Consider the following 12,348-nt stretch of genomic DNA (forward strand, 5'->3'; position numbering starts at 1 on the left):
CAGCGGGTATGCAAAAATTGTGTAAGAGGCAGTGCCTTGAATTTCAGATAATGCCCCTCCCCCGCACATGAAATGGTACAGTCCGCCTGTGGTGACCGCCTATTGTGACCCGCCTGTGGTGACCTACGCCTCTACGCGAGACTTCCCTAGATGTGTAAGAGCGACCCCTAGCAGTCGATGAAATAAATGCTGCAGATTGACTAATGCGTGTGGGACTCACCTGCTCTACACACACATATGTTCCCATGCCCAAGTCAAGAAGGCTTAATGAAGGAGTTCGTTTTAAATGAAAGAAAACAGTATTTCTTTATAATAAATCACATAAAAACACATATTGTATATTAATACATGTATGACAAATTTAATGAATCAGAACTAACGCCCTGTAAAGCAACAGTAGCCAATGCTTTGGAGAAGCTATGAAGGCTAAAAAAGGACCTCCATGGAAGAAATATGAAGTTATTATGGATATTGAAGAAGAAATTTAATTCTAAATCCCAACGTTACCCTTTTAAAATTCCACGTCACAAATTGCCCTTGACAATTTAGCTCTAACATTGCTCTAAAATCATTTCATTTCACATGTGCACAGTTATTAATATCTGCTCAAAACATTCGTCCGCCATTTTCTAAAACACTGACTGAATAAAAACGTTCTCCTGGGCGAATCTTGCCGTTTAAACATCACGTGTTGGAAATACCCATCGTGTAAATGGAGATTCATTTGTGTTAAGCTGTTGACCTGGTCCCACCATGGCACCGCTAAATATTTTGACATGCTACACCACAGCCCTTTGTTTGTGTGTGAAGGTGAGCACACAACCTTTACAGGTAAAGCCCGGTTGAATAGTGGGTGGACACGGATTGGATGACAGCGCTCCCAGTGTTTGGTGTCATGTCGCCATGGCGACGTGATGTCATCTCATTATTATGCTAATTAGGCAGAGGGCATTTCCGAAAACGCACCCACTGTGTTTGGAAGTGACGAGGTAGCTATAGTACATGTGTTGCCCGATTTCTGGTGTTTTGGACCCAAAATACGAGGAATTTTAGTGAATACGTGACCGTGACTAAGGTAAGATCAGGTAGCTTACTCGTAGCATGTGGCTTGTTCTCAAATGTGCCAGAAAATAGATTGTTTTGCGAGTGAAAAATGTGCAACAGGCTTCTAGTCCAAAATGGATGACAACAAAAAATTTTTGTGACTTTATGCTTCCGATTTTTGATGATTTTGATGTTTAATTTGAAGGTAGAATGTCAAGCTTCAGGACTGGATTTCTGAAGGTAGTTTTAGGTTGATTTCTTCAACAGTGAGATTATTTTATATGGAAGGAAACTCCCCAGCTTTTGCAGTGTATGCGAGGTTTATGCATAATTTTATTGTCTGCCATGTGCCAGCAATTATGTTTCAACCACCCTGTTTATAACAAGAAAATTATCTGCGATAAACTAGAGATTGCCTTTGGAACAAAACAAAACTAGAGCATTACTAGAAATAAAAATGTGAATTGCATTTAGTGGGGGAGGGGCATATTATACAATATTGGGGGAGGGGTCAAAAAATGACCATATCCTTGATACAACAGGATCTATCAAAATCATAGCGTTTCAAGTATTAAACCATTGCTTTCTTTTTAATGTATTTTTTATCAAAAAGACATATTCAGTATTTTTATATTTGGCCGTTTTCATTTTTTGATGACGTAAAATTCTTTAGAAATCACAGCATGGAAATTAAAATTAAATGCATCCAAATATATGAGCAACCATGATATTATTATATATTACTACAGTATATTCACACACTATAGAAGTGCACTTGTCAATGTCATGTCATTACCTGGGGGAATGGGGAGCAGGGACTTGTTTGTGCACCTATCAGTGAAAACATCTGGAGGGCTAGGGCTCTGAACTTTTTAAAGGGCTGACGAAAGAAAGACATCCGATGCAAAAATTTTAAAGAAAGACAACAGAACCAAAAAGAAAGGCTGATAAAATGCCGGGAATTTTATCAGGTTTAATTTTTTGCACTGGTGTCTTTTTTTTAAAGCTGGTGTGTTATGTCGAAGGGCGGTTTTACTGGTTATACCAATACATATACAGATTTTTTTAGCCGACCAAATGAGTGGCAAATGGTAAAAGGTGGGTAGTGATTACAAATTACGCAAAATTTTCGCCGCCGATTACGAATTACGTTAAAGTCTCAGAGCTGATTACGACTTTACGATTTGCGGCCAATGTCCTATTACGAATTACGTTGATTTTTGTGGAGGCTGCCTACGAATTACGAAGTCTAAAAAGGCCTGATTACGCCTTACGAAAAAGGGCATGCAGGCCCTCGTAAAACTGGCTGGTAAATGGATGCTGCCTGGCCAATTTGATTCTGTTTTGCAGCCACTAAAAAAAAGTAAAATGTCTGTTTGGAGATTAACTTTCACAAATTTATTGTGAACAACTGTTTCTTATCTCCGACTAAGTGTTTTATGATAATCCGGTTCATTATTTTGTACAGGTAGCAGTGGCATTGAGTTAAAGTTGTTTGCACTTGTCACATTTATAACCAACAAATTACCATTTAAAGATATAATAGTTACTGTAGTAGCAAGTTGTCAAATGGATAATGTAGATGCTGAATACAGTCAAACCTGTTTGTAATGGCACCATATGACTAGAAGAAAATGGCCAAATAAAGTAGACAGGTGTTCACTATAGCAGGATTCTTAATGCTTCAGACAAGAGAAAAATAAGGGACACAAGTATAAGTGGTCACAATAGCCAATTGGTCTTTATTCAGATGTGATCACTTAATATATTATATGCTATTAAGTTATCAGAGTTCTGAAAGAATTAGCCGCGGCGACTGTTGCACAAGTTCTCTTGCTTGCAGACTCTTTTACATTACGTCATTAGCCCTAACAACATTGTTAGGGCTAATGTAAAAGACTGCAAGCAAGAGAAGCCCTGCAACAGTCGCCGCGGCTATGAAAGAATGAACCTAACATAAACTGAAGATTTCTACATGACATTGTATACAACGGCCTTTTTTTGAATTTGATTGCCTCGCCCCATTTTTCAAAATATTTTTGTTGTTGTTTTTAACTTGGTTGATTAGTATTTAACTCTTCCTTTATGCTGATGCCTAACATTATTAAGATCTTTTCAGTAACCCATGTCTCTAAATAAGATGTAACATGGCGATGTGTCTAGCTTTTGTTGGTTGCATAGCAACTGTTCTAACTCATTAGAAAGAGGCCCCCAGGCAAGCATGCTTTATTCATGTCACAGACAGACAGGTTTTCAGTGGACTTGTGAGAGGAAGGCTTTTCAGACTTACCTCAACAACATTCAATACAGTCTCATCAAAAATTAATTGCATCTCTTTGAAATCAATTTTTTTAATGGCTTACCAACCAGCCTGGCCTACTTTAAGACTGGATGTGTGAGAAAATATCATTTTGAAGAAGTTAGATTCAATTTTTTTCTCTCTCTCTCTCTATCCGGTTTATCGTCTGTTGCTCCTCGTGTTTCGAGGGTTAGACGTTTTTGCACTCTAGATCTGATGCTGGGGCCTGATGGTAGCTCGCCATTTGTCTCTGTCCCAAATATTTACTGAAAATTTCCACAAAAAAAGGAACAAAACAGGTGTTATGATATTTCTTTCTTTGTATACTTGAGTTTATTTTGTTCATAATCAACTCAACATGTATAATCATTTTTTAAATCATATTTTTACATTTATGCACAAAATGACAAGAGAAATTATTCTCATCTTCTAACCATGCATCATTTTTTTCTTTGACATTAAAGAACACACAGCAAACATGGGATGTGGAGGTTCTACAACAAGGGCGTCTGCACCCCCCAACATGGTCTACCCACAGCAGTCCAAGCCGGTTGCACCTGTTCAGCCGCAGATGCACCCGTATCAGCAGCCGCCTGCACCTGCGCCACAACAGGTACCTCAGCCAGTCAAACAGGTACATCATATACACCTGGAGCACCTGCAAACTTTCCACCACAATGTTTTTTTTTCACATTCTTTTTATTCAATTTTCAATGCAAAAGAAAACAGACATACAAGGCACAGGTGCTGTAATAATTATTATTAGTCTAAGAATAAATGAACACAAATTACTTAACAGAAGCAAACTCATACAAATTATGAAAATATGCTTGGAACACATTCATTAATCATAACAATTTCACTGCAATATTGCTATGTAATTGCAGTACTGCTATTATAATTTATAGTAATTTTAAAACATAGGGTGATTCTTTCCTGCTTTTTCCAATGATATTTCTCAAATCTATCAAAAGTTGTCTGGCTTTTAGATATGCGTTTCATTTCTTAATTGTACTGTTTAAATATCTCTATCATGAGAACTTAGGGTTGAAGATTTTTGTAAGTTGTGTATCTTGTTGTATACATGTATCTAGAGAAGACTGAAGCCTGAACTTTGCTTATAGATTTTCAAATTGCATGTGAAATTTTTGCCAGCGTGCAACTTTGCAATTGTAACAACAACAAAAAAACAATTTTGAGCCCTGACATCAGAACTGTTATTTGCTTTAATGTCAATGTGAACAACAATGTCAAATTAATGACCACCTGTTCAACAGCCACCTTATCAACAACAACCAGCTGTACTACAACCACCTGCGCAACAGCCACCTCTGCAACCAGCCCCGGTATGTACATAATATATAATTACATAATAGTCCTGTCATCCAAAAGCTCCTTGACTTGAGTTGATACTTTTTACTTCTCAACTACTAAGTATTTAACATTCATGTGACATACATTTTTATTAGAATATTCACTCATTTATTCATGTATTCTCTCTTTCTTTTATTTCACCCCAGGTTCCACAGCCACCTCAGGATGATGACGACATTGGAGATGTAAGTCTTGGTCTTTACTTTAGACAATGTTTAAGATATAAGATAGAACAGTACAGGGGTTTATTGTTAAGTCCACATACTTTCATTTCTCACAACTGTAACATGCCACTGTTGAGTGAAATGCATTTTAATACGTGAATCATCATAAACTTTGCAGCATTCAATGCTTGGCACTGAGGGGGGCTGTCAGTGTTACTGCCCCAGAATGGATAAGTTTAGATTGGCAGGGCTGGTGCCTGGCTTTACTAGTAGTTCGTTACTTACAATTTCTAAGATTGCACATAGTCATCTCTTGTCTACCACATCCAGTTTCCTCCCCTGATTTGAAGTCAGTTGCCAATCTGTAAATCTGTATATAACGATAGTCCCGTAATTTATTTACTAGAGCTAAGTTTTCCCAAGTGATCGTACAGCCATCTTAACTGCCACTTCTGTTGTATAATCATGGAGGTAAAAATGGTATAATCCAATACAGTTCTAACTAGAAAAGTAACATTTGCAAAGCAAATGCATAATGTTTACCTTCGCATATGGTCTGCTCTGTTAATTCTTACTAAAACACATTCACAGATATGGTGACAGGAGTCTAAATCCCTCCTACTATAAAATTCCAACATTATGTAACCTGACACCAGTTACCATGGTGAGAGACGACAGTCTGGTTCAGTCAGGTCAGAGGTCATTGTTTGGAGACGAAGAAGAGGAAACGTAGCAAAAACAATATGTTTTCCTTCGGTAAACATAATTAAGTTCAGAAGTTCCAAGTGTTCCTACAGCCCTCTTCAGGAATGATGCCCCACTGATTCAAATCTCAACTGCCATTTCCACTGCAGGTGCCACAGGTGACGATTGACGAGAACCTTCTGCAGAGGTTTGTGGAGATTGACCGGGAGATCTCCATGCTGGAGTCTCTCAATGTTGGAAACCTGGAGGAGAAGAAGGCACAGGTGGCAGACCTGGAGAAAACAGTGCAACAACTAGAGGAGGAGTACAAGATACTGGAACAACAAACGTAAACAGAAACAACACATATCACTAACAGTCTAGCCAGCCAGAAATGTTTTTTCTGTCATCTCAATTTTGTTTGATGTACAATCATGTTGTCTATGAGTTGTACATAAAAATTTAGAAATCTTGACTCTCTGAAATAATATTTCCTGCATTTTTGAGGGCCTGGTAAATTTTGCTGTCAGACTATGCTTAGCTCTGTGTCTAATGACATGCTGATTTTTGTCCGTCAAAGATGATGGATTGGGCAACTTTTTTGTCCAAGATGAGAGACAAAAATTCTGTAAGATGACGAAAGATGGGCACTGGCTAGAATGCCGGTCTAGTGCTATTGTGAGATCTTTCTTCTTCTACATGTCTTTGGCAAATAATTGAAATAGTTTTCCTTCAATGTTTGTTGTTACTTTACCCCAAGGGGGCAAAGTATTGTTTTTTGATTAGCTGTCCTTCTGTGTGTAGTGCAATTTGTAAATATTCTGTCAGGGGAAGCTTTCTGTCTGTCTACCATCTGATTGCCTAATTGTTCTGTCTTCTTTGTGAAATTTAAACCAATGCAGGGCGAAGGAATACAAGGATGTGGAGGACCTGCAGAAGATGAGTGTCAAAGAGTACTTTGCGAATGAAGAGGCGTTTGACAAACAGTTGTCAAAGGAACAAGAAGAGTATGTGGACGCCCTCAACAAACAGGTTTGTCAAATTGAATAAGTATATAATTTTCGTTATATATTTAGTTGGTAATTAATACCCTCTAACTGTCATTGTACTTTCTGACAAATATTTTAATGTCAGACCAAAGAATTTAAAATAGTAAATCATTATAGTTGTGATGTTCAGATATTTTCCTCTCTGTTGATCAAACTTTTGAACTTTTGAGCCAATTAAAAGGTATTTCCACTAGTTGTATTGTCATGGTAGCAATCCTATCCATGAAGTATCTAAGATATGTTTTCACAATCAGAAAACATGAAATTAATCTCTCATATGTACCCCCTGATAGCAACCTGTGGATGCATTAAACAGAAAGGTATCTGAAGAGTTATTAAAAAAATAGGACCAGCACAGGGCTTTCTTCAGTTTTTTCTTTTAATATCATTGCAAATACCTGAAGGATATTGTTTTGAGCAACACTTTTTCATATCATTGCTTACTCATCAAATGGTTATACGGAGATATGATTCACTTTAGCATGGCACCAACCTTATGCAATAATCTAGAAAAGATCAGGAAGTATATAATGTACTTTAAATCAAATTTTAATCAAAGAAAATGTTCACAATCATGTTTCAAAATGATTAAAACTGATAGAAATTTCACACCTGGCATTTTTCATCATTTTATAATAAAAATCATTGAACTCTACAAGTCATGCACCTTCAAAGTTTATGCTTATCACACATGGTAGTATTATGTATAATATCCTTATTACTGAATGTTCCCACAGGATGATTTTCATCGTTTATAAACTTGATGTCTGTTTTAATTCCAGGAAATTGGTAAACAGAAGCTGGAAGCGAGCAAGAAACAGCTGGAGAAGTTGAAGGCTGAGATCGCTGCGTACTCCGGCAAGAACGAGAGGTACCAGAAACTACTGGAGGAGGAGGATATTCTACTGGGTGAGTTATGCTGGATGTATAAAAAAACCAGCTGTATAAAGAAAATACCAGTTTAAGAAAGAACAAGAAATACTAGTAGCCACAGTTATCAACCAAGGATTGAGGTATTCAAAACTTTTATTAGTTTTCCTAGAACCATTGTAGAATGAAACTCACTGCCACCAAGTACAGTTGGGGCATCAACACTAGATAGCTTTAAACAGTTTAGAGTTAGATGTTCAAGGGTTAGTTGTAAGAAGTTGTTTGGTGTAATGTAGCCAGCTGCCGACATGCCGCATGCCTGCGAAGCTGGGGTGTTACGTTGAGGGGTGGTTATACTATACAGGTACAGATACACTGATAAAGGAACAGTGTTACCATGCAAAACATATATATATATATATATGTAACCCCCAGCAAGAATGTACCTGGGGTATATTTTGAACAGGGGTATATTCTGGACTGCTACACTGGCATGTGAACTGCAAAAATTTTGGCTACTAATGAAAAAAATGTATTATTCTAGATTCTTTTGCAATCAGTTCATTACTGTTCAGTGTTGAACAAAAAGTGAAAGAAATTTTCTCTGTCTCATTGTGTAAAGTAACTTTTTTTCCTGTTTATAGCTGGTGTGTTCAAAGGCCGTTATGGCAGTGAGTTGGAGTATAAGCTGGAGGAGGAAGTGGACATGCTTCACGACCGTAAGCAGCGCGTTCTGACTGCCAAGTTCAAGTGGCACAACGCTCGTGTGCTCATGCACCACGCCGTCAGTCAGCTGGCGCTCGGTGTACGCCGCTGGCTCGACCTGAAACGTGTGCCCGTCAAGTAAGTCACTTCATCTTCTTGTTGACTAAAATTATAATGGCTGCTACAGTCTTTTTTCAACTAGTACATGACTTTTGTCATGAAAGTTTAGACAGTTTTGACTGTATCGATGTAGCTAGTCTGCATGTAGCTAGTTTGTATGTAGCTTGTCTGAATGTAGATAGTCTGTATGGAGTTACATGAATCTAGTCTGCATGTAGCTAGTTTGCATGACATTGTACAAAATTGTAGATAGCCTGTATGTAGCTAGTCTGCATGTAGATAGACTGTATGTAGCTAGCCTGTATGTAGATAGTCTGTATGTAGCTAGTCTGCATGTAGATAGTCTGTATGTAGCTTAGTGTCTGCATGTAACTAGTTTGCATGTAGCTAGTCTGTAGCTATTCTTTAATATGTAGCTACATCATGAGTATAGCTTATATTAAAGTCTGTACATTTGTAGCAAGTCTGTTGCAAAAAAGACTGTACTTTAAGACCTCTTTCTAGTGACTGTTCAATCTAACCTTGAATCATAATGAATCATTTCCTCGATAAGTTACATCCAACATACATAGAATTTTCTTCAAGTTAAAGCTACTGTCACAGTGAAACATTTACCTGTCAGGACTGGAGGTTTCCTTCTGTAAATTATATCCGGTCAACATGTTAGACTTAATATTAGCGCTAAAGCAAGCATTTTGCTTCACAAACCAAAAAGATCAGTGAGCAAAAACACTTAGAACCTCCTTGGCTGAACTCTGTATTCTAACAGCTGCATTTGTATCAAACTTGTTGTATTCAATTCTTTTTACAAGAAAAGAAAAAAAGAGCACCAGATTAAATATTTTCAATTGTCTCCCCATATTAAGCTTTATACAGCAATCCGGTGGTTATATCATCAGAACAAGGTAATTTGCATTAGATCAATCACGGTCATCAAGTATTCGGTGGAGGAAGTTTCACTATGGTGCACAAAATCTGAGGGGGTGTCCTTTTGTTTTTTATATTATAGTCAAAATTATCAAATTTTTCTGCACACAAAACATTTTTTTACTGAGTGTGAAAGAAAATAAATTTCTGCTGCATTTATGCTAAAGATTTCTAGTCCACACATAATAATCACTTGATAGACTCTTCACTGTATCAAAACTTTTTCCTACCTCACACTATACATTTCTTTCTTGCTTTTGGTTCCAAATATTTCTTTTCTATTCGTATGTTGTACTCTATATACGATGACTAATGTGATGTTTTTCCTGGCAGTAACACTCGTCTGCGGTATCAGATGGTTGCTGAGGCCAGGAACAATTTTGTGGCAGCTTCTCAGAACATCACCGGAGCCCAAAAATACCTGAACACCATCACCTTCCCCTACTGTACACCTCAGGTGGGTTTACTGTCATACTGAACACCATCACCTTCCCCTACTGTACACCTCAGGTGGGTCTACTGTCAAACTGAACACCATCACCTTCCCCTACTTACACCTCAGGTGGGTTTACTGTCATACTGAACACCATCACCTTCCCCTACTGTACACCTCAGGTGGGTTTACTGTCATACTGAACCTTACTGTACACCTCAGGTGGGTTTACTGTCATACTGAACACCATCTCCTTCCCCTACTGTACACCTCAGGTGGGTTTACTGTCATACTGAACACCATCACCTTCCCCTACTGTACACCTCAGGTGGGTTTACTGTTCTACTGAACACCATCACCTTCCCCTACTGTACACCTCAGGTGGGTTGCCCGGATTAGTGGTTTAAACGTCTTACTTGTTTCATCTTTACAGTGGGGCCCTCCAAAACAAGCAGAATACATACAGCCAAGTACAAACACTAAAAATTAATACACAATAGACTCAGGTTAGTAGCAAAACTCAAGGGCAAAGTTCTGTTAGTTGTAAAGAATTTTGAAATCCAAAACCATTTGCCATACTCCTCAACCACACAATAGCAAACCAATCATCAGTTTGATGCAAAGCTTTTGGTGAAATCGCAACACTAAATGAGTGCGAAATAGTCAAGTCAAGTCAAGTCAATCTTTATCGCACAACAATTGTAACTGGTACAATGCACTGCAAACTCTTCAGTACTACATATCTAGCTAACATCTACTCTTACATCTATAGTGATGCCTACAAGTTTTATGTATCGAAAATAACATTATACTATTTCAAAGGTAATATAGTACATGTATATATATATGGAGCATGGCTTACATGATAATGTACATGTCTTGAGTTCTATATAATTATGACTGTACAAACTAGAGTGTACATCACTTGGTTGAATTGGATATAATATGATTTCGTTTATCTAAAGCTTTGGATATATACTGGCCTATATACAGGGAAGTTTCTTCGGAACATGACATGAGAAGAGTATGACAGAAAATCTAGTAGACGCAGGAAGAATTAGCCGACAATGCATTGTACACACATGTAAAATTAATGTAGGATGTCGTGTACAATGATACATACTAAAATAAATGGTTTCCTCTCTTCCATCTTACAGGAGGTGAACACACTGAATTCTGCGATCAACCACATCTTCACAGACATGCAGGCGGGAGAACAGCGTTACCAGCACGCCTACAGCTGTTACAACACCACACACCGCCGCGCCGCCGCACTCATACAGTGGTTTGACATGGTGAATATTGTCATTTCCTAAATAAGTCTAGATTTATCAGAACTGTTATAGTATGATGTGTATTTTGATACTCCAAATTGTCAACACTATTGATACTAAACTATCAATTGAATGAAAGCTCATCTGTTTTGGTACAGAATTGAATGTAGAATCCATAGTTACTGTACTGTTGTAAAGTTTGAGCTTAGTTCAAAGTTAACCATCTCTTTTTTGTATTCTACTAGCTTGACACATTGGAAAGTTGAAACTGTGTAACAATTCTTTTGTACAAGAGACAAAAAATGCTTCAAGAAATGAATGATACATAATGCTAGTGTTAATCCTGTTACGTATCAAAACAATTTGGCTACCAGTGTCAGTAGCATTAAGTTATGGCCAGTTGAAATAGTACTTTAATTGTGTGAATAGTACTTTAATTGCAGTTCATATACTTGTTGCTAGAGGGTGCTAACACAACACTGTTTTGGTGGATGTTTAGGTCATAAAGAACACCATCATGAAGGATCTGGACGACGTTGCGAAGCTGAGCGCGCAGAAGAAACAGGAGCTGCGGAAGGAACGCCTGCGTCTTCTCAAGCTGCGCGTACAGGAGGTGCTCGGGAGGGAGGTCAAGAGCCCTGAACTGCCTGATGTTCCTGGTAAGTTAGCAACTGTTGCTCTTTGGAAATACTCAGCTCAGAACTACATTGTGGAGGCAAATCTAGAAGTTCTTGGTGTAGTTGATGATGGTGATGATGATGGTGGTGATGATGATATTTGTGATGATGTTGATGATGGTGGTGAGGTTGATGATGATGATGATGATGATGTGATGGTAACAGTGATTATGATGGTTATGATGGTTATGGTGATGGTGACAGTGATGATGGTGATGATGATGGTGACTGATGATGATGATGGTGATGATGGTGATGTTGATGGTGGTTGTGGTGATGATTGTGGTGATGATGATGATGAGGGGGATGATGATACTGGTAAAGATGATGGTGTTGATAGTGATGGTGGTTGTGATGGTGGTGATGATGGGGATGATGGTGATGATGGTAAAAATGATGATTATAACAGTGATGATGATGACAGTGATGATGATAGTGATAATAGTGGTTATGGTCACCGTGGTATAATATGATGATTATGGTTAAGATGATGGTGGTGATGATGGTGTTGATAGTGATGATGGTGGTGATGAACCAATGATATTTTTTGCAGATGTGGTGCCAGTTCCAGTTCCAGGAGTACCCGGAGGAGGTGGCGATGATGATGATGATGTGGAGCCTGAACTGCTGTTGCTCTTCAAACCTGAGGGGAGAGGAGGAGAAGGAAGAGGAAATCGAAAAGGAGATCATCAAAGCTCAGGAAAATGTCAAACCCAAAGAAGATGTCA

The 12,348-nt window shown here is 38.1% G+C and overlaps 1 pseudogene; it reads left to right on the top strand.

Moving 5' to 3' along the window:
• Positions 1-953: 953 nt before the first annotated feature.
• The window catches only part of LOC109468422, a 12,638-nt pseudogene continuing 1,243 nt past the window's right edge, over positions 954-12,348 (top strand).

This window comes from Branchiostoma belcheri, unplaced genomic scaffold (genome assembly GCF_001625305.1).
Source record: "Branchiostoma belcheri isolate BF01 breed outbred unplaced genomic scaffold, Haploidv18h27 scaffold2, whole genome shotgun sequence".
Classification (NCBI taxonomy): Eukaryota; Metazoa; Chordata; class Leptocardii; order Amphioxiformes; family Branchiostomatidae; genus Branchiostoma; species Branchiostoma belcheri.